The 23,577-nt window shown below is 44.7% G+C and overlaps 1 protein-coding gene across 3 annotated transcripts in view; it reads left to right on the top strand.

Annotated features, from left to right (window-relative positions):
* Window positions 1-23,577, top strand: part of st8sia2 (ST8 alpha-N-acetyl-neuraminide alpha-2,8-sialyltransferase 2) — an 80,416-nt gene that overhangs the window by 25,294 nt on the left and 31,545 nt on the right. The gene's annotated exons all lie outside the window — the stretch shown is intronic.

Here is a 23,577-nt window from a genome sequence, read left to right as displayed (position 1 = left end):
AATTAATCTTTTCTGTTTGTCATAATTTGGCCTTGGTTGCATGTTTTTTTTATCATAAATGTGATGATCATCTCATAAATAAAACGCTATAACGTTACCAGTGGCGTAGCCACATTTTGATGTTGAGTGCAACTTGAAATGAAAGCGCTTCTCGATATTACATGTAAACTATAATGTCTATATTAAATGTGCGCATTTTCAAGCGCTTGTATGGACTGACTGCGTGTGGTTAGTTGAATGGCAGCTCGTGTAACGCTATACTGCATGAAAATCTAAGATAAAAGCGCCGGTGCAATCACTTCTCCTTCAATAACTCGCTCAAAACTTTTGGTCATACAGACAAGAATAATTTCATCTCAATCGGTTACGTTAAGTGTCTATAATTTTTTTGTGTACACTCACAATAACAACAAAATGTTGTGTGCTGTATAACAAACCAGTTCAAATAGAAAACAAATATATCAGATTATATATTATATATGAAACGTGTATATTGCGCGTCCACCGCAGAGATGACGATTAAGCTTCATAACTTCATCACTGGTCTATATTAACATACATTATATTTATATTCTGCTGAAATGAAAAAGATCCGTTCATTTTAATTAACGAGATTCATCACTAACGTTAGATTAAAAAGAGTGGATAAATCCCCTACTGTGCCTTATAATGGACAGCATAAGTATTAAAGCATCATATATAAAACATTTCCTCGATCATTAAGAAATTGTTTTTTTGAGGAAAACATTTCAGGATTTCTCTCTATATAATGGATATGTATGGCACCCCGAAGTTTGAATTTCCAAAATGCTGTTTAAATGCAGCTTCAGAAGACTCTAAACGATTCCAGCCGAGGAGGAGGAGTCTTATCTAGCGAAACAATCGGTTATTTTCTAAACAAATGGACAATTTATATACTTTTTAACCTCAAACGCTGGTCTTGTGTTGTCTCTGCGCAGTCTGTGTGATTCGGGTAAATACCATCTTAGATTGCAGCAAAAGTGCAGACACAGTGTTTACACAGTTAACATGTATAGAAGCTCAAATGCCCTTTACAAAAAGGTAAAACAGCATTGCAGGATGTTTTTGACATTAAAAATATAAAAGAGATTGTTGTTTTTTTGACATCTATTAACTGTATTTACCCAAATAACACAGACTGCACAGAGAGGAGACAAGACCAGCATGAAAGAACATGAAACAGCCCTGTGAAAGAACTCAAACAGAGAGATCTGTGTGGCCATGATCAAGAGATGTGAATTGTTCTACATTAGGCTTTGTAAGAGCTCTGATCTTAACGACTTGAATGTGCTTAATAAAATGGTCTGCCAGCTGTCTCCCTGTTTCATTTATGCAGATGTCAAGTCAAGTTGGGTAGCATGCACTGGTACAGTGCGTTGCCGCACCCACTACACAACAAAACAACTCGGGATCCTGGTTGGCAACCCTCCAGGCAGACACACAGTCCAGTTCCACCCTCTGGAAATTACCCTCTATCTGTCAGGTGTTATGTGGGTGACCCCTTGGCTTGGTCCAGCCACCAGGGTCCCTGACAATGAGGATCTTACGAGCCAGATCACCCTCAGGGAAACGTGCCACATGGTCATAGTGCCGTAACTGACACTCCCTCACAATTCAAGTAATGTGCCTCATTCAGGACTCCATGAGCAACTGCTCATTCGACACAAAGTCAAACCAACGGTACCCAAGGATTTTTCCGGAGAGACACAGTACCAAAGGAGTCCAGTCTTCGTCTCAGGTCACTGGATAGCATCCATGTCTCGCAACCATATAGGAAAACAGGAAGCACCAGGACTCTAAAGACTTGGACCTTCGTCCTTTTGCATAGATATCGGGAGCACCACACACCCCTTTCCAGTGACCTCATAACTTACCATGCTCTCTCAATCTGTCTACTGACTTCATAGGAAGAGTCACCTGAGACATGAATGTCACTGCTAAGGTAAGTAAACCTCTTGACAAGGTCGACACTCTCTCTGCAAACAGACGCACTGCTAATGGCTGTGCCCAAGAGGCCATTAAAGGCCTGGATATTGGTTTTTATCCAGGACATTCAGAAGTCCAGACACTCAGACTCCTCGCTCAGTCTCTCGAGTGCCCCGATCAGAGCCTTCATTGACACCGCAAAGATCACAGCATCATCAGCAAAGTCAAAATCCATGAATCTTTCTTTACCAACAGACGCCCCACAGCCGCTGGACCCCATGACCTTGCCCAACACCTAATCCGTACAAGCATTGAACAGAGCAGGAGCAAGAACACACCCTTGATGAACCCCAGAATCAACTGGGAAAAACACAGAGGTTCTGCCTCCACTCTGTACAGCACTCACAGTACCAGTTTACAAACCAGCCATGATATCCAACAACCTTGAGGGGATCCCGTGAACCCTCAGGATGTCCCACTGGGCAGCTTGATCAACTGAGTCGAACGCTTTACGAAAATCAACAAAGGCTGCAAGGAAACTCTGCCAATATTCACTTTTGCACTCCATGAGAACCCTCAGTGCCAGGATGCGGTCGATGGTGAACTTCTTAGACATTAAACCAGACTGTTCCAGTCGCTGGTAGGTGAGCAAGTGATCACGGATCCTATTGAGGACAACCCTTGCAAAGACCTAACGCAGCACCGAGAGCAGTGTTATCCCCCTCTAGTTGTTGCAGTCCAGGCGATCACCCTTCCCTTTGCAGATAGGGACGACAAGTCCTATTTTCCAGTCAGTTGGGGTGATGCCAGTCTCCCAAATGGAAGCAAGGATTGCTTGCAATGCCAGGAGGACAACCTTACCACCATCCTGGAGAAGTTCACCCCAGATACCACAGATCCCTGCAGCCCTTCCTCGCCTCAGCTGGTTCACTACCTGTGCAATCTCAGTGAGATTGGGAGATTCACAGCTAATTGAAGGATCAGGCTCAAAGATCTTGGACCCAGAGATATCCAACGTCCTAGCCGGAGGATCAGCTTTGAACAACTGCTCAAAGTAGCCAGCCCAGCGGGTCACAACTGCAGTGTCATCCATAAGGATTGTTCCATCAGTTCCATGGTGTGGTGCTGAGGCGTTGCCAGCTGTATGGCAGCACTCGGGTCCCAATTTGAGGCGGCCCCTACGGGTAGGCGCATGGAACGTCTTGTCTTTCCGGCAAGATGATCATCTTCTTCTGCTGTCGGAGGAGCTGCGTAAACTCTGCATTTCAGTGGCAGCACTCCCTAAGGTGTGCAGACCGGGGACTGGCCAGATCTCTGTAGGTGGATACGCCTTTTATTAGTATGGTCGCTCTGATGGCTGTCATACTCGGGGAGTAGCTGTTGCTGTAGTGGATTGGCTTCTTCCGATGGTGTCCGATGTCACTCCTTTCAATGAGCGTATTATGAGATTCAGATTACAGCACTCCCTGGGTGCCTTGTCTGTTGTCTCAGTGTATGCTCTGAGTGCAGTGAGTAATGTCTCGGTGAGGGAGACATTTTATTCGCAACTTTGCTCTGTGTTTAATTGGTGCCCATGGGGTCACACTCCTCTGGTCATGGGTGACTTCAATGCAGCCACTGGCACTGACAGGGCTGGCTATGAGGATTGTCTTGTTCCTCATGGGTCTGGTGACCATGTTGAAAGTGGCTCCATGTTCCTTGACTTTGCAAAAGGTCAGGGGCTGCGAATCACTGGATCCTGGTTCCAGCGCCCAGAACCGCATAGTTGAACTTGGTACTCCAATACTGGTGGTTCAGTGAAGGAGATCGATCACATCCTCATTGGCAGATGCTGGAGGCTATTGCAAAACTACAGGGTCTACAGAAGTGCCCAGTTTATGAATTCTGACCACAGACTTGTTGTTGCTACTCTTAGGATCCAGCTTAGGTCCAGTAGGTTACCACCTACTAGGAAAAAGAGCCTGGACTTGACCAGACTCCAAGACCATGCTGTTTCTATTGAGTTTGCACGCAGTTTGTGTGAGGAACTTTCAGATTTGAGTATGACTGCTGATACTAATGTGATGTGGAAGACCTTCCATTACAAGACCCTGAAGGCTGCTAAGGGTTGTGTTGGTGTTACCGGTGTTCCCAGAAGGAGGTGTTTCATCTCGCAGGGCATCCTGGATATCATCGAGATGAGTCGCAGTGCACAGCTCAATGGCAACTCTGGTCTGTTCCGGGAATTGAGAAGGACGGCTGCGAGGGCTCTCAGGGCAGATTAAGAGGCGTTTGTTAAAGGAATCTGTGAGCAAGTGACACACCATCTGTGGTCTAGCAACCCACGTCCTGCTAACAGTGGAATCGAAGCATTACACACATCCAAATCTATTCCTCGGAGAGTCGCAGTCAGGGCGGTTGATGGAACGGTATGTAGATGGCTGGACACTTACTACAAGAAATGCAGTAAATGAGGTTTTTAGATTGGCAAGAGGCCCATTTTTGATACTACATTGTACAATGGTCTTGTTGGTGACATACTTGCAAGTGACACAGTAGCTCTTGTTACAGCGCAGAATGTCTTTGTGAGGAATGTGACTCTCCTCTGTGAAGTAAGCTGCAGATGAGAAGTTTCTGTAGATTAGGTGGTCAACAGAAAGAGATTGAGGCAAGTTAGGGAAAAAAATCTCATGTGGAAGGACCAGTATGCAAAATTGGCCAATGTTCAATGTAAATTTTATAGGTTTGAAGTCAAATGTAGCTACAGCTTTCCTCAGAATATTACCAAAACCTACTGATCTTCTACTGAATTTTGACTCAGTAGCTTGACTGGTTTGAGTGGTAGTGCTCCCCTTTCCTAGAAAGCACCATAGCTTGCACAGAAACTTTCAAGTTGCTACCCTAGACATCCAGTTTCAGCAAAGGAAGGAGGTATGTCCAGGGCCGGATTTAGATGAAAAGAGGCCCTAAGCTATTCCACTTATGAGGCCCTTTCACCTCCCATTTTTAAGTTTGTTCAAATTGCTAACAATTTGAATGTAGACCCCTCTTGATCTTGAGGCCCTAGGCTGAAGCCTAGTTAGCCTATAGGAAAATCCGGCCCTGGGTATGTCATCCTGTACCACTGCCCTGGAAAATGTGCGCATGGAGGCAAAAGCCTCAGAAATGTGAAGAAACCACACTTCACCCGCAAATAGTTGGTCTAACACTGAGTAGCATTTGAAAACCTAATTTATTTAAGGTTATTCAGAAAATATTTACCTTTAAATGGGTAAATGTGGACCCAAACTAAAGTGTTTGGAAACATTTTGAACAGATGGTGCTGTGTGGTCTGTAAATCTCCAACAGGAAAAAGAGAATTTCTTACAGTACACTGGACAAAAATACTGCATCTGGTTAAATGCTGCACCAATAAAAGCAGTTTGTTTATTATAATAAATGGACTTTAGCAATACAGAATTCCTATTCAATTAATTATTTTCTTCTTTTGCAAGAAAGGTATCATCATGTTGAGCAGTCACTCTACTTACTGTTTGTGAAAGATATTTTATCTCAAATAACAAATGAGAGATAGAAACACAGTGACAGAAAAGTCTCATGGTAGGTGTACTCATAATGCCTTCAGTGTGTCCCTGGTTATTTTTCCAACGATTATCTGACATCTACAAATAAATTAATAAATAATACTTCTTTCTGTATAAATAATTTCTGTTGCTGTTGTTTAATCTGTTATAATTAGAATTTCATTAGTAAATCATACATTGAAGGGCAAGATCATTCATTAGAAAAAGCTAACTAGATCACACCAAAAGGAGTACAGTGCAAAGATTTTACTGAATGTTATCACAAATAAAAAAATTCAGACTGCATTATGCCACCATTTAATGGAAATTGAACATACCGCAAGCTTCTCAGGTTGGAAGTCATTGCCAGTATAAAAACTCTGCCTCATCGGCCAGCCAGCAAGTATCCTCTTTGCATTTGTGAAATGTCAGCAGCACCTCTCCACCTTTGTCATATTCTCTTCTGATTTATGGTGTTATATTTAGATTGCGTCCTCCTTGGTGGCATGAAAAATGAGCGTCTGAAAATAGAGGCTCTGGTTTTCTTCCTGAGACCTTTTTTTATTTACAGTTGCTTTTCTCAGTATAAAATAACCAAATTAAGCAACATTTAACAGTTAAAACTGATTTGTAGCTTTCTGCTTTACATAATTGTTTTTTACAAGGGAGACAACAAGCAAGTCAATGAGACATGCAGGATTGCCATCTGACTCTGTGTTTACCATACACTGGACAGATATCCAGCTTTGTGCGTGTCCTGACTCCTCACACAGCCCTGGCACAATCAGGTGGAACGCATGAATGGAGGGTCTGTCCCTCTGTAGAACCATTTGGTGAAGTATGTAAGACCACAGTGCTATCAGCCAGAAAAAAAAATCACTTAAACACACAGTCAGACTTTTCTAGTATGTGCTTATATATATATATATACTCTGTGTGTGTGTGTGTGTGTGTGTGTGTGTATATGTGTATTTATATATTAGGGCTGGGAATCGATTACAAAAACTTCATCAAAAAATTAATGTAGAATCAACACAATGGAATTTTAGAAAATTAATGGCATATTTGAAACTCAGACAATGACAATTAAACCTAAACTTTTAACAAAGTAGTACCTGAGCAAGTACAACCTGAATTTGAATGCCTTCCTAAAAGGCAAGTTGAAAAGAAGGCAATAATAAAACAAGGCCAATGTAATAATTCTCAAATTGGCATAGCATATGAGGCGCAAACATCTTTTTCTTCTTTTGGCTGCTCCCATTAGGGGTTGCCACAGTGGATCATCTTCTTCCATATCTTTCTGTCATCTGCATCTTGTTCTTTCACAACCATCACCTGAATGTCCTCTCTCACCACATTCATAAACCTTCGCTTTGGCCTTCCTCTTTTCCTCTTCCCTGGCAGCTCCATCCTTAGCATCCTCTCCCAATATACCCAGCATCTCTCCTCTGCACATGTCCAAACCAACACAATCTCGCCTCTCTGACTTTGTCTCCTAACCGTCCAACTAGAGCTGACCCTCTAATGTACTAATTTCTAATCCTGTCCATCCTCGTCACACCCAGTGCTAATCTGAGCATCTTTAACTCTGCTACCTCCAGCTCTGTCTCCTGCTTTCTGGTCAGTGCCACTGTCTCCAACCAATATAACATAGCTGGTCTCACTACCATCCTGTAGACATTCCCTTTCACTCTTGCTGATACTTGTCTGTCACAAATCACTCCTGATACTCTTCTCCACCCATTCCACCCTGCCCGCACTCTCTTATTCACCTCTCTTCCACAATCTCCATTACTTTGTACTGTTGATCCCAAGTATTTAAACTCATCCACCTTTGCCAACTCTACTCCCTGCATCCTCACCACTCCACTGACTTCCCTCTCATTTACACACATGTATTCTGTCTTGTTCCTACTGACCTTCATTCCTCTCCTCTCTAGAGCATATCTCCACCTCTCCAGGGTCTCCTCAACCTGCTCCCTACTATCGCTACAGATCACAATGTCATCAGCAAACATCATAGTCCACGGGACTCCTGTCTAATCTCGTCTGTCAACCTGTCCATCACCATTGCAAATAAGAAAGGGCTCAGAGTCGATTCCTGATGTAATCCCACCTCCAGCTTGAATGCATCTGTCACTCCTACCGCAGACCTCACCACTGTCACACTTCCCTTGCTCATATCCTGTACAACTCTTACGTACTTCTCTGCCACTCCTGACTTCCTCATACAATACTACCGCTCCTCTCAAGGCACCTGTCAAGTGCTTTCTCCAAGTCCACAAAGACACAATGCAACTCCTTATGGCCTCCTCTAAACTTCTCCATCAACATCCTCAGAGCAAACATTGCATCTGTGGTGCTCTTTCTTGGCATGAAACCATACTGTTGCTCACTAATCATCACCTCACTTCTTCACCTAGCTTCCACTACTCTTTCCCATAACTTCATGCTGTGGCTCATCAATTTTATTCCCCTGTAGTTACTGCAGTCCTGCACATCCCCTTATTCTTAAATATGGCACCAGTACACTTCTTTCCACTCCTCAGGCATCCTCTCACTTTCCAAGATTCCATTAAACAATCTGGTTAAAAACTCCACTGCCATCTCTCCTAGACACCTCCATGCTTCCATAGGTATGTCATCTGGACCAATGGCTTTTCCATTTTTCATCCTCTTCATAGCTGTCCTTACTTCCTCCTTGCTAATCCGTTGCACTTCCTGATTCACTGTCTCTCTTCTCTCTCTCTCGTTGTCTTCATTCATCAGCCACTCAAAGTACTCTTTCCATCTGCTCAACACATTCTCCTCACTTGTGAGTACAATTCCATCTTTATCCTTTATCACCCATACCTGCTGCACATCTTTCCCAGCTCGATTCCTCTGTCTAGCCAATCGGTACAGGTCCTTTTCTCCCTCCTTAGTGTCCAACCTCTCATACAACTCATCATACGCCTTTTCTTTAGCCTTCGCCACCAACTCTCTTCACCTTGCGCCTTATCTCCTTGTACTCTTGTCTACTTTCTGAATCTTTCTGTCTATCCCACTTCTTCTTTGCCATCCTCTTCCTCTTTATACTTTCCTGTATTTCCTCATTCCACCACCAGGTTTCCTTTTCCTCCTTCCTCTTTCCAGATGTCATGCCAAGCACCCTTCTTGCTGTCACCCTTACTACATCTGCTGTAGTTTCCCAGCTGTCTGGTAACTCTTCACTGCCACCCAGTGCCTGTCTCACCTCCTCCCTAAACTCAACCTTGCAGTCTTCCTTTTTTAACTTCCACCATTTGATCCTTGGCTCTGCCCTCACTCTCTTCCTCTTCTTGATCTCCAACGTCATCCTACAGACCACCATCCTATGCTGCTTAACTACACTTTCCCCTGCCACCACTTTGCAGTCTTCAATCTCCTTCAGATCAACTCTTCTGCATAGGATGTAATCTACCTGTGTGCATTTTCCTCCACTCTTGTACATAACCCTATGTTCCTCCCTCTTCTTAAAATACGTATTCACCACAGCTATGTTCATCCTTTTGGCAAAATCCACTATCATCTGACCTTCTTCATTCCTCTCCTTGACACCATACCTACCCATCACCTCCTCGTCTCCACTGTTCCATTCACCAACATGCCCATTGAAATCTGCTCCAATCACCACTTTCTGTCCCTTGGGTACACTGTTCATCACTTCATCCAACTCACTCCAAAAATCTTCTTTCTCACCCATTGCACACCCAACTTGCGGTGCATATGCACTAACAACATTCATCATTACACCTCCAATTTTCAGCTTCATAATCATTACTCTGCCTGACACTGTTTTCACCTCCAAAACACTCTTGACATACTGTTCCTTCAGAATAACTTCTACCCCATTTCTCCTCCCATTCACACTATGATAGAACAATTTGAATCCACCTCTGATCCACCTGGCCTTACTCCCCTTCCATTTAGTCTCTTTCACGCACAATATATCAACCTTCCTTCTCCTCATCATATCTGCTAACTCTCTCCCCTTTTCAGTCATACTGCCAACATTCAAAGTTCCTACCCTCAGTTTCTCCTCTCCTCCTGCCTCCGGACATGTCTCCCCCACCCTTCTTCTCCTTCTTTGTCTTTGGCCAACAGTAGCCCAAGTTCCGCCAGCACCCTGTTGGCTAACAGTACTGGTGGCGGTCATTGTTAATCTGGGGCTCGACTGATCCAGTATGGAAATTTGTATTGTTGTCCGCATATTGATTTGGCAAAATTTTACACCAGATGCCCTTCCTGACGTAACACTCCCTATTTATCTGGGCTTGGGAACAGCACAAAGAAACACATTGCTTTGTGCACCCCCTGTGGCTGGGTTATGTGAAAGTAAAAATTACACAATCGAAACAACTTAAATGCACTTGTAAAGACTGTTTCAATTGAAGGAATATGCATCTCTTAAATACATACAAACTTGTGTTAAAGCTCCTCAATTGTTCACCACCATCAACAACTGAAAATTATACTCTACACAAGTGCCATGTTGACAAACAGCGATCTCCGAGCTGCTTTTTTAGCCGCCCCCTGTCCCAAACCTATAAGAGTGAAATGCTTAAGCCCTTCACCTATGGTTCTGCATGTGAGTTGATGGCTGTTTGGTTGTCGCTTTCAAGTGTACCGAAATGGGCAAATATTTTACACCTTTGAACAACCACCAATGCCTCTTAAACATCTTAGATTCACAGGTGATGATTTGATTAGTGGGCACTTTGATGTTTATGAATGTTTAAACTCTCAAAAGCTGGATGCGAAGTTATCAATGAAACGTTTTGTATGCTTACAACGCTTGACAGATGCCGAATATCACTTCAACACAACAAGTCCTGCAAATACTAACATAATTGAAACAAACCATGAAACTCTAACCGATTATGACAGGAGCAATCCAAGCTGTGAGATTTGAGACAAGATTGCTTTTCACATGGCCAACTGTACGTTGCATGCTCAAGAGTAAGCTCAGCACACAGCTTGGTCATATTTCAACCGGAGGGCCGAACTGACAACGTGGCATACAAAGAGATCCTTAACAAATAATTATTGGTATATTTTCCCTCAGTTTAAAAAGGTTTTCTTTTCTTCTTAATAAAAATTTTAAGGCAGTACTACGCCGCTGCGAAGCATGGGTATTTTGCTAGTACTGTATGTATATATATATATATATATATATATATATATATATATATATATATATATATATATATATATATATATATACAAACCGGATTCCAAAAAAGTTGGGACACTAAACAAATTGTGAATAAAAACTGAATGCAATTATGTGGAGATGGCAAATGTCAATATTTTATTTGTAATAGAACGTAGATGACAGATCAAACGTTTAATCCGAGTAAATTTATCATTTTAAAGGAAAAATATGTTGATTCAAAATTTCACGGTGTCAACAAATCCCAAAAAAGTTGGGACAAGTAGCAATAAGAGGCTGGAAAAAGTAAATTTGAGCATACTGAAGAGCTGGAAGACCAATTAACACTAATTAGGTCAATTGGCAACATGATTGGGTATAAAAAGAGCTTCTCAGAGTGGCAGTGTCTCTCAGAAGCCAAGATGGGTAGAGTATCACCAATTCCCACAATGTTGCGAGAAAGATAGTGGAGCAATATCAGAAAGGTGTTACCCAGCGAAAAATTGCAAAGACTTTGCATCTATCATCATCAACTGTGCATAACATCATCCGAAGATTCAGAGAATCTGGAACAATCTCTGTGCGTAAGGATCAAGGCCGTAAAACCATACTGGATGCCCCTGATCTCCGGGCCCTTAAACAACACTGCACCACAACCAGGAATGCTACTGTAAAGGAAATCACAGAATGGGCTCAGGAATACTTCCAGAAACCATTGTCAGTGAACACAATCCACCGTGCCATCCGCCGTTGCCAGCTGAAACTCTACAGTGCAAAGAAGAAGCCATTTCTAAGCAAGATATACAAGCTCAGGCGTTTTTACTGGGCCAGGGATCATTTAAAATGGAGTGTGGCAAAATGGAAGACTGTTCTGTGGTCAGACGAGTCACGATTCAAAGTTCTTTTGGAAATCTGGGACGCCATGTCATCCGGACCAAAGAGGACAAGGACAACCCAAGTTGTTATCAACGCTCAGTTCAGAAGCCTGCATCTCTGATGGTATGGGGTTGCATGAGTGTGTGTGGCATGGGCAGCTTGCATGTCTGGAAAGGCACCATCAATGCAGAAAAATATATTCAGGTTCTAGAACAACATATGCTCCCATCCAGACGTCATCTCTTTCAGGGAAGACCCTGCATTTTTCAACAAGATAATGCCAGACCACATTCTGCATCAATCACAACATCATGGCTGCGTAGGAGAAGGATCCGGGTACTGAAATGGCCAGTCTGCAGTCCAGATCTTTCACCTATAGAGAACATTTGGCATGTCATAAAGAGGAAGGTGCGACAAAGAAGGCCCAAGACGATTGAACAGTTAGAGGCCTGTATTAGACAAGAATGGGAGAGCATTCCTATTTCTAAACTTGAGAAACTGGTCTCCTCGGTCCCCAGATGTCTGTTGAGTGTTGTAAGAAGAAGGGGAGATGCCACACAGTGGTGAAAATGGCCTTGTCCCAACTTTTTTGGGATTTGTTGACACCATGAAATTCTGAATCAACATATTTTTCCCTTAAAATGATACATTTTCTCAGGTTTAAACTTTTGTTCCATTGATTTATGTTCTATTCTGAATAAAATATTAGAAGTTGGCAACCCCACATCATTGCATTCAGTTTTTATTCACGATTTGTATAGTGTCCCAACTTTGAATCCAGTTTGTGTATATATATATATATATATATATATATATATATATATATATATATATATATATATATATATATATATATATATATATATATATATATATTCATTCAGCCTTCTACCTACACGGGAAGTTGGAGAATTAGTGACATTAGAAACTTCAATATGGCGGCCGACAGCGGCATCATTCCACTGAAATAAGTATGTACATCGGTTTTGGTTAGTGCAGGGAAGCCACTTACCAAATTTCATGAAGATGGGGCCTTAAATAAGAAAGTTCAACATGGCAAACGTTGTCAACCGTTATGACCATTACGTGTAGAATTTCGAAATGAAATCTGCTTAACCTTTGTAAGTAAGCTGTAAGGAATGAGCCTGCCAAATTCTTCAGCCTTCTACCTACACGGGAAGTTGGAGAATTAGTGATGAGTCAGTCAGTCAGTCAGTAAGTCAGTGAGGGCTTTGCCTTTTATTAGTATAGATTTATCCATCCATCCATTTTCCAACCTGCTGAATTTAAACACAGGGTCACGGGGGTCTGCTGGAGCGTCATACCACTGAAATAAGTACGTACATTGGTTTTGGTTAGCGCAGGGAAGCCACCTACCAAATTTCGTGAAGATGGGGCCAGCCTTCTACACGCGAAGTTGGAAAATTAGTGACATTGGAAAGTTCAATATGGCGGCAGACAGTGGCGTCATACCATCGAAATAAGTAAGTACTTCGGTTTCGGTTAGCGCAGGGAAGCCGCCTACCAAATTTCGTGAAGATGGGGCCATAAATAAGAAAGTTCAACATGGCGGACGTTGTCGATCGTTATTGACCGTTATGACCGTTACGTGTAGAATTTCTTAATTTAACTTCTGTAAGTAAGCTGTAAGGAATAAGCCTGCCAAATTTCAGCCTTCTACCTACACGGGAAGTTGGAGAATTAGTGATGAGTCAGTGAGTCAGTGAGTGAGTGAGGGCTTTGCCTTTTATTAGTATAGATTTATCCATCCATCCATTTTCCAACCTGCTGAATCCAAACACAGGGTCACAGGGGTCTGCTGGAGCCAATCCCAGCCAACACAGGGCACAAGGCAGGAACCAATCCCGGGCAGGGTGAAAACCCACCGATATATATATAGATATATATAGATATATATATATAGAGAGAGAGAGAGAGAGAGAGAGAGAGAGAGAGAGAGAGAGAGAGAGAGAGAGAGAGAGAGAGAGAGAGAGTAAGTAGTGGTGTATAGTGTGGTATTTGAGAAGGACAGTTGAATAGTTTGACCAATAAAACCGAGATAATGTCAAGGCTTGCCCAATCAGCTAGATTGAGGAGTTTACAGAGTTGCAGCATCCAGCCAGACTGAGGAAAAACAACCTGCCTGAAGTTTTATTTTATGTAACACTTTTTCAAGTTGGGTTTGCAGTTTAGTGCAGGATTAGGACAGAAGTGTAGTCTGAGTGAATCTTAAACTTGGTTCTGGGGTAGGGGTTGTGTCTTGTCTGCTTTTTGGCAGTAGAGAGTAGATCAAGTGTAATTTGTACAAATATTTATGCAAAGCTGCAAGGTAGGAAAAATAAACTTGGACATTTACATTAAAATAGCAACTTCTTTAAAAATGAATCGCAAATTCACTGCTGTTATTGCAGACAATGTCTGATTTATACTTTTAGTTCAGTTCTGTGTTTAATTAGCTGTAATCTTTCTTTTTTTTCTGTGAAGTTAAAAATATGCAGTCAGTAGTTCATTTGTTAAGTTATTGCTTAATTTTTTCAGACAATTAATAAATCAAACACACTGGCACAATAAGTAATTCATCCTACAGGAAAAATAGTTTGTAACGGTCACCTGGAATATGTGTGTGTCACTGTGAGTTTGTACCTTTTACCACTCCTGTTATTATTGGAATGGCTTAATTTGGAAGGCTGGACAGTTGTACAGGAGGGGGAGCACCTGACTTGGAGGGCCAACAGCCTGTACAGGGAGGAGCGAGCAGTAGGTAAATGGGTGGCGGGGAAAAAGGAGAAGAGAAATGCAGAGCCAAGAGAGAAGTGGACGCCATCACAGGAAAAGGCAAGCGGGAAATAATTGGCACCGCATGGAAAATGTCAGTTGAACCTGTGCTCATTTCAAGACAAATTATTTTTACTTTCTGGTGAAAGGTACTCAGGAGAGGACCTGATGGGCCAATACAGACTGAGCTCGACATTCCATACAAATAATATTTAAAGGACTACAAATACATTTTTTTTGTTCAAATTTCTGTATTAGTAGCTTATGTGTTTAAGTGTTTTGTACCGCGATTTATAAATATATATTACTCTACTTTCCCCTTTTGTATTATTAATATGTAGCTTTTGTCAGAATGCCTCAAATCTCACAGACTTACCACTGTTTATAAGGTACTGTACCATATAACTTCTCCCCACCTTCTCTTCTACATCTATAACCTCAGGCAATTAGGTGTAGTAAAAGACAAGCAAGAGTTAAGTTACATATAAAATAAGGTATTATTGATAATATTGATACTTCCCCCAAATCCTGTCATAAAATTCACTTTCCTGACAGTCTTGGAGGTGGTGGGGGTGGGGGGGACATGAATACTTCTCACTAATGTAACACTAATATTACATTGCTTTGCCTAAGTTACAAATAAAGACATACAAAATATTTATCAACTTGTATGCAAAATTTTACATCACAACAGGTGGGAAGCGCTACAGCCCGATATTATGTATATAGGGTTTTTTGTTACAGTAAGTTTGTGTATCGTCTTCCAATAATCATTTTTCACTTAACCCTGTTTCCACTTGTTTGTCCCTATACTTGGGTTGGTGTAGGAAAGTAGTGTTGGTCACCCGCACGCTGGATTTTTTTTTTCTTTTGCTGCCATTCTAGGGTAGTGTGGAATTTGCACCTTCTTGTGTGCCCTTGTGGGTCTTTTTGGCATCCTCTGGCTTGTTTCTATGTGGCAACAATCTCACATTACATTGATTGGCCCAGTGTGAGTGAGTATTGGGTGTCAGTGTAAGGGTTCCTTGCAATAGACTGACATTCTATGAAGGATTAGTTTGCATCTTATGTGTGACATTTGTTGGATAGACACCTCACAGCCTTGTAATGGAAAAAGGTAGGTTTACAAATTTGTGGAATCAATTGGAATGATGAGGCTAATTTAGTTTGGGTTTACCTACGAGTGGGCGATGTACCAATTGATCCGGTACACCTGGTGAAATTCTTCTTTTGGTATGAATTTAGAAAAAAAACATTTTACTGGTATGCTAAAGGTTAGTGAAAAACTTGAAAACACATTCAAATATAAAACACAAAATGTACAAATCTGTTCATGCAGAAGAAAATTGAAATGTGATTTTCTGTCAGTGTATTACTGCCTTAAAGGTAATGTCTTTGTGAATGAACTTGTACAGTATGTCAACTGTGTGTAATAAGTGAGCCTACTCCATTAAAAATATTGCCCAGAGTGCTTTGCATTTCAGACAGATTGGTGAGTCGGTGTTGGCTCCTGCCCCCTGACACTCTTCATTAACAATGTGTGGATGTTCAAACTCTGCAGTTTGAAACAGAGAGTGAGACATAGACAGTGGATGGGAAAAAGCCATTGTACTGACTCAAGGCGAGGTAGTGAGAATTGAAAATGGTATCAGGAGAAAAGACCTGGGGCCTCATGTATAAATGGTGTGTACGCACGGAAATGTTGCGTAAGAACATTTCCACATTCAAATCAGAATGTATAAAACCTAAATTTGGCGTAAAGTCACGCACATTTCCACGGTTCCTCATTCCCTATCGTATGCAAGTTCTGCGCTCTGTTTTGCAGACTGCCGGCACCCAGCGTCAAAGCAGTGATTATCCTTTCTTTTTTAGATCAACATCCCTCACACGGCTTTATAAATACACTGAAATTAACCGCATATTGTTTATTAGTTTAATGCACCTGATTGTAATTAACCAGTAACAATATAATGGTCCACAGAATGGTCAAACTATTCTAAATACAATAGCTGCTTTAGCGTTGTTACTCTCACTGCACCTTCTTCTTCTTTCAGCTGCTCCCAAGAGGGGTTGCCACAGCGGATCATCTTTTTCCATATTACTCTCACTGCAACACTCAGCGTATTTTTATCACTGTGTCTGAGTGGGGAATGAAAGATCTATAGAAGCTGGGAAAGAGAATTATCGGTATACAACATCAAGCACACGCTGTCTCAGCCATGCTCTCTATTGAACTGCTTTCACACGGCAAACGTTTCAAAGCCTTTCCTGTATGGACCTCGCAGTTCAGAGAGAGTTTCATCCCAAGAACTATAAATGCACTCAATCAAGTGCTCCTTGTAGAACTGTCTGTACTTATAAGTAGAATTACCTCACTGTAAATTTGCACTGCAGTTACAATATTGCACAACCCGAGGCACTTTATAAAGCGTGTATTTACATATGATGACAATATCATTTTTAAGATGAAATGCAGCAAAATATGTTTATTATATTATACAGATAAAACTTTAACTTCATTTAAATAATCTAAATTGTCAATAAAAACTTTAACTTCATTTAAATAATCTAAATTGTCAATAATTTAACATGCCAGGACACGGTGCCGCAGCACTACCTATTAGCTTGCACTCCGTTCACGGATTGTTCCTGCTTTGCGCTGTATTCTTACTGGGACTGGCATGACACTGGAAGGATAGATGAATAGAATAATTAAACATGTAGTATAAAGATATTTCAATGTTCCTTAAAAGTTTTGAAGAATCGGCGTTATAAGCTTACAGATTGCTTAACGTCTATTACAGAGCTAATTGTATGGCGATTGGGTATTTAAGGAAAAAAAGTAAGGACAGGAATTGGAGGTTAGTTTGAAAGAGACAGTACTTCTGTAATAAAGTATTTCATCAAAGGTCGCGCATGGCGCAGCAAGCATCTGAGACATGAACAATCACTGTGCCACCGTGCTCTCATGTTTAATAACATGATTTAACTCCTATCATCATAAAAATTATATCACGTATACATCTCAGTATTTTAATTATTCAGAGAGCTGTAATATCACGAATGTAATGGATTCTATGTCCTGTCGGAGGAAGAGAAAGCCGGTTTAAGAAGCACGTAATCATCAAAAAATCTAAGTCTAAAGCCAAAAAACATGTTTTTGTTTGAAAAAACAGTAAATCATTAAAAAAAAAATAACTTCATGAAATTAAATGAAGAATCCTAATATCGGATGTTCAGGAAACCTTTGAGCCAACCTTGATGGTATTCAGAATGACGTCATGTGCTATGCTGTTCCGGGGGGAGCTGTATGGACAGAACACCATAGCAGCACCCGATGCTAATTCCTCAAAAGCTGTTTAGCTGTTTAATAAACAAATAAAATGGCATCCCAATAAGACATTATAAAACTTGAACTTATAAATCATTGCAAATTTTACAAACTCATATTCCTTGGGGTTCAAAACCCCAGAATCTGCAAAATACCGCACACAACTACCATACAGCATGCTGGAAAATATAAAAGAAAATAACTCATTATACTGTACCCTTTTATTCCTTCCTCATAGCATTACAGCATGTTGGTAAAACATGACCTTCCTCTTCTGAACCCATACTGACTGCTCAGTAAAACTCCTGTTCTTGCCATGTGTTGCTCAATCTTATCATTAATAGTTCCTTCCATGAATTAACCTGGGATGTACTTTAGCTTACCTGAATATAGTTGCTTGGATCTGCCCTGTCACCCTTTTTATATAACGGGATGATATTTGTTATTTTCCAGTGCTTCAGAATTTCCCCATTGTGCAGTGATTTCCTAAAAATATCTGTCAAGGGTTTATATATGTACTCGCTAACCTCCTAAAAAAATCAAGGACTAAATATTATCTGGTCCTGGTGATTTGTTTGACTTTAACCTATTTAATCTAAGCAGTACTTCTACCTCTGCAATCTCCAGATCACTCAGTACCTCCTTAGTAGTCCCTGTTATCGCTAGGAGGTTATCCACTATTCATTCTTTAGGTTTTTTGAATGGGAGCTCATCTATTGAGTATAGTGTCCTCGGTGAAGGTAGGGTCCACTGTTACAGATGACTTTCAGTTACTTCTTTTCTTATGTAAGTCCTGAGGCAGAAGGGACAGGGTCTGAAATCACATCACTGTTTTTCCTAAAAGTTGTCTTCTGGACTGATGGGAATAAACAGATTATTTAAGGATAGTATAGCATTATTATTTTCCTATCAGCTTGCATGTTTGACACCAGAGAAACCTGACCAATAACACTTTATAGCTAATATGTATGGGGGTATGCAACTGTGGCCCCGGACTTGTGCCTCCTCCAGACCGCGAGGGGGCGTCCGTCCTGGTTCTGTTGGGGGCCATGGGTTGAGGGCATGGAAGCCCTTCCCTGTAGGGGCCCGTGGTCACCGCCAGGCGGCGCCCCGATGCCGGTTTATCCCGTGCGGTTGCCGGCCGGGGCGGGAGCCCGGCCGGGCGCTGGAGGACGGAGGAGGCGAGTGCCCCCTCCAGACAGAGTGGGGGCGTCCGTCCTGGTTAGGCAGGGGGCCTCGGGTACAGGGCTTTGAAGCCCAGCCCTGTAGGGACCCGTGGCCACCACCAGGCGGCGCCCCGGTGCCTAATTATCCCGGGAGCCCGGCACTTCCGCCACACCAGGAAGTGCCGGGGGGAAGACTTTGTGTGGCACCCGGAGAGCTGCCAGGAAGACAGCCGACACTTCCGCCACGCTTGGGCGTGGCCAGAGACGGAACACCTGGGGCTCATCCGGGAGCCTTATTTAAGGGGCCGCCTCCCTCCAGTCATTGGTGGAAGTCGGGAGGAAGTAGACGGAACTGGAGAGAGAGGACGGAGGCGGCCAGGAAGGCACAAGAGACTGTGGGCCCTGGACTTTGGGGGAATCGGTGCAAGAAGGCACTGGGGGTGCACGTGAGCGAACTTGTGAATAGTGTAAATAAAAGTGTGTTGGGTGCAAACATGCTGTCCGTCTGTCTGTGCCAGGGCCAGGTTTCACAGTGGCGTAGTCGGCAGGATACTCCGCCTGGTTCAAGGCGGGGACCTGTGTTGTTAAAACAAAATATTTCTGTGAACGGCCCGGCGCAGCAGCGGACCCCACACACTGGCCGCGGGAGCGCCGTGCACCACCGGAGGCGTTCGCCCCAGAAACCGCCCGGACAGCGGAATGGCTTTCCCCGAGTGCGGAGGAGAACCCGACATCGCGGGCGCAGCGGCTCCAGTCGCGCTGTCGAGGCGGACAGCCAGGCGGCGTGGCAGCACAGAAGGCCACACCGGCGGGGGCCTCGGCATGACGGGATCCGGGAGGTAAGTGCCCTGCCCTGCAATCATCGGCCCTTCGGGGTCGGTCTTACCTCTATTCTTACAGGGAGGGACGAACCGGATCCGCGTCCGTGGCAGGAGCACGCCGGGCCACGGGCTGTCGGCAGCGCAGCGACGCGGCAGCAAAGAAGGCTGCGGAAACGGAGCCGCTGCGGCTCGAGGAATCGCCGCAGCCACAACGCGGCGAAGAGGCACGTCTCCGCACTCGGAGCAGGGAAGGCAAGATGGCCGCAGGCGGATGTCCCGCCGCTGACAGGCACGGGATTGGCGGTGTGTCTTGCGTGCCGCCGATGATTGGATAGAGGCGGGCCCAAGGAATGCCAGTCTCGTGCCAAACCGAGACCCGATTGGGCCAGAGGGAGTGGCCCAGAGGAGGCAGGCGTCGCGTGGAGCTGATGGACAGGTAAGCCCACCGACGTCTGTCTCTCTCTCTCCACCAGCGCTCGGCGTGCGTCGGAGGAGTCCCTTCGGCCCGCCAAGCCGTCCTTAGAGGAGTTGCTACGTGTTCTCGCCGCTCAGTGTGAGCAGCTGATGGAGATGGCGGTCGCGTCGAGAAAGACACCGAGTGAGACGGAGGATCGGGCGGCGCAGGAACTCGGAGGCAGGCAGAACACGGCGGGAGTGGTGAGTGTTGCCGTTCCGTAGAGCAAGTGGGGGTTCGCGAACATGGCCGTGACCGACACGGGACGACCGGCCCAGTAGGCGACCTCCCAACAGCGGATCTTGGCGGTGCAGACAGCTAGCGCAGGCGAGGAGCTCGAACACGCAAGGGCTGGTAGGATCGGGGCTGCTGAGTGCCCTGGGTCCTAGCGCCCTGCGCTTCAAGCCTGCAGCTGTCTCCTGTCGCTCTGCCTGGACGCAGACGGGCTGGATTTGAGCTTTGCTGTGCTCAGACCCAGACCGCCAGCGCGTCCAAGAAAAGAAGGAGGAACCGAAGGGTGAATGCCGGTTCCTCCGATAGGAGAGGACGCGGCGCTGGGTGCGCGTGTCCGGAGAAGGGCCGTCCTCTGGATGGACAGAGGAGATCCCCTGGGCGGCTGGGCGAGCTGCCTGCGAGAGCGGTGCGAGCCGCCCGGCGGACGGGCATGGAACCTGCGGCGGAGGGCTTCAGCAGGCAAGTTGGGGGCTGTCGGAGGGGGGCAGGAGCACGGTCGATACGGAGACCGACGGGGCGCTCGGGGTGAGTGTCCTGGCTGTGCTTCTGGCCCTCTGTTCCTTTATTTTACAGGCCCGAAGCCCGGCGCGCTGAGGCCGGCGTCAACGGGGACCTGCCCGCCTGGAGCGGGCAGCTCGCTGGGAGTGCTCCACGCGGGAGGCCTACAGTGACCCGCTGGGGAACAGCGGGCGAGGCGGCGCAGACCACAGGGGGCGTTTGCGCGGCGAGGGTGCGAAGACAGATGTCCCAGGGTGCCGTGTTGGACCCTGGGGACATAGTAGGACCCTCGCTGGGGGCGTGCTGCCCTTCGGGTTGTGCCGTTGGACCCACGTGTCCTCGCTAGCGGTGGGGCACTGTGGCCCCGGCCGGGCTGGAGCCCGGCCGGGGCGCAGGAGGGCGTGAGGAGGGCTTGTGCCTCCTCCAGACCCATGAGGCGTCCGTCCTGGTTCTGTTGGGGCCATGGGTTGAGGGCATGGAAGCCCTTCCCTGTAGGGGCCCGTGGCCACCGCCAGGCGGCGCCCGATGCGGTTTATCCCGATGCGGTTGCGGCGGGCGGGAGCCCGGCCGGGACGCTTTGGAGGACCGGAGGAGGGCGAGTGCCTCCTCCAGACAGAGTGGGGGCGTCCGTCCTGGTTAGGCAGGGGGCCTCGGGTACAGGGCTTTGAAGCCCAGCCCTGTAGGGACCCGTGGCCACCACCAGGCGGCGCCCGGTGCCTAATTATCCGGGAGCCGGCACTCCCGCCACACCAGGAAGTGCGGGGGGGAAGACTTTGTGTGGCACCGGGAGAGCTGCCAGGAAGACAGCCGACACTTCCGCCACGCAGGCGTGGCCAGAGACGGAACACCTGGGGCTCATCCGGGAGCCTTATTTAAGGGGCCGCCTCCCTCCAGTCATTGGTGGAAGTCGGGAGGAAGTAGACGGAACTGGAGAGAGAGGACGGGAGGCGGCCAGGAAGGCACAAGAGACTGTGGGCCCTGGACTTTGGGGGAATCGGTGCAAGAAGGCACTGGGGTGCGTGGCGAACTTGTGAATAGTGTAAATAAAAGTGTGTTGGGTGCAAACATGCTGTCCGTCTGTCTGTGCCAGGGCCAGGTTTCACACAACATTAAAATAGTATTGTGTAGCCAAAGGTTTGAAGTGTGCCACTGTGATCTGTGAATTTCATTCCATAATACATTACTTTATTTAAAACAGGTACTTGAGGCAATAAATAAATACAGCTGAAGCCATGAAAAACATCTGACAGGGAGAAAGCATTGTTGCTATGTAAACAACCTGATAGGGAGAAGGCACAACTGAGATGGGAAAAGACAAGTGGACGCAACCCAGACATGCTGTTAAAAAGTGCTGATGTGCTCCCTGTTTGGCTGTGGTCAATATATGGTCAAAGGGTACTGTCTGCTATTTAGAGCTTCCTGTATTAGCAATAGGATGAATCCCATGTTTCGCAAATGCATGTTCTTATTTTGGAAACAAAGACTGAGAGAAAAGTTTAAAGCTATAGCAACTCATTGAACATTAGAGTCCATGTACAGATGGAAGACATTGCTTGTGTCTGTACCTAGGAACCATGGTTCCTGCACTCTCAAAGTGGCCAAAGCCAACTACAGGAAACCCATGACTGCACATTACTGCCAGTAGTGCTCCATCGGAAATTGTGGTGCTGTGATATTAAAAGAAGCTGAGAATATCCTTTCATTAGTGTCATTTTTTCTTTTTTACATCTTAAGAATCACCACTGTGCCACTAGGGAAGGATGTGATATTTTATTTTATATAAATATACACTTTTAGTTTAGAAAAAGCTGCAATCTCTAACAAACCAACTGCTGGATGTACATAATAAAATGGTAATATGAACATAAATACACAGAACCAAAACGTAACGTTCTATACTTATGCCTTGTATTCCAGGTCTTATCTATTTTCATATCAGCTCACTATAACTCAGGTGCCACCGCGAGTGCCAGCCTTTCCAGCAGCTCCATGTATGACTTTATCTTTCTTTCTTTTTTTTCTCTATTTTTCTCTGTACACTTTTTACTACTTTTTACTACTTGGACATGGATTTTTACATGCCGAGACTCATCTATTCAGGTAGTCAACTTCTACCGCTGAGAACAAAGGCCCGTGCTGGTGTGACAACCTAATTTACCTGATGAGGTAAGAAGGCGGTATCGTGGCAGCAGAACCGGCGCTAAGCTAAAAACTAAGCAGCTAGCGAGAAAGTGCCGATACAAGCCTTCGGTGCCTTCTGTGATCCTGGGAAATGTGAACTCACTACCAAAAAAGATTGACAAACTGACTGCGCTGGTGAAAAATGTCAGGACCTACAAAGAATGCAGTTTGTTGTGTTTTTGTAAAACATGGCTAACAACTAACATCCCAGATGCTAACGTGGAGCTACCCAGGTTTAGCACAGTTAGAGCAGACAAAGACGCAAATACCTGCGGGAAGCAGAAAGGAGGAGGACTCGCTCTCTATGTGAACACAAGGTGGTGCAACTCTGGATATGTAAACATCAAAATCTCCACTTGCTGCAGGGACATTGAACTGTTGGCCGTAAGTCTGCATCCCTATTACTTGCCCAGAGAGTTTGGACATGTCATTGTTGTTATTTGTTATTGTTTACATCCCTCCTCAGGCGGACATTGAGATAGCGGGTGACATCATCCATTCCGCTGTTGCTAAACTACAAACGCAGCACCCAAAGGCGCTTGTGCTAATTGCTGGAGACTTTAACCATGTGACGCTGAA

This window comes from Polypterus senegalus, chromosome 12 (assembly GCF_016835505.1).
Source record: "Polypterus senegalus isolate Bchr_013 chromosome 12, ASM1683550v1, whole genome shotgun sequence".
Lineage (NCBI taxonomy): Eukaryota > Metazoa > Chordata > Cladistia > Polypteriformes > Polypteridae > Polypterus > Polypterus senegalus.
This window is presented reverse-complemented; position numbering and strand designations above follow the sequence as displayed.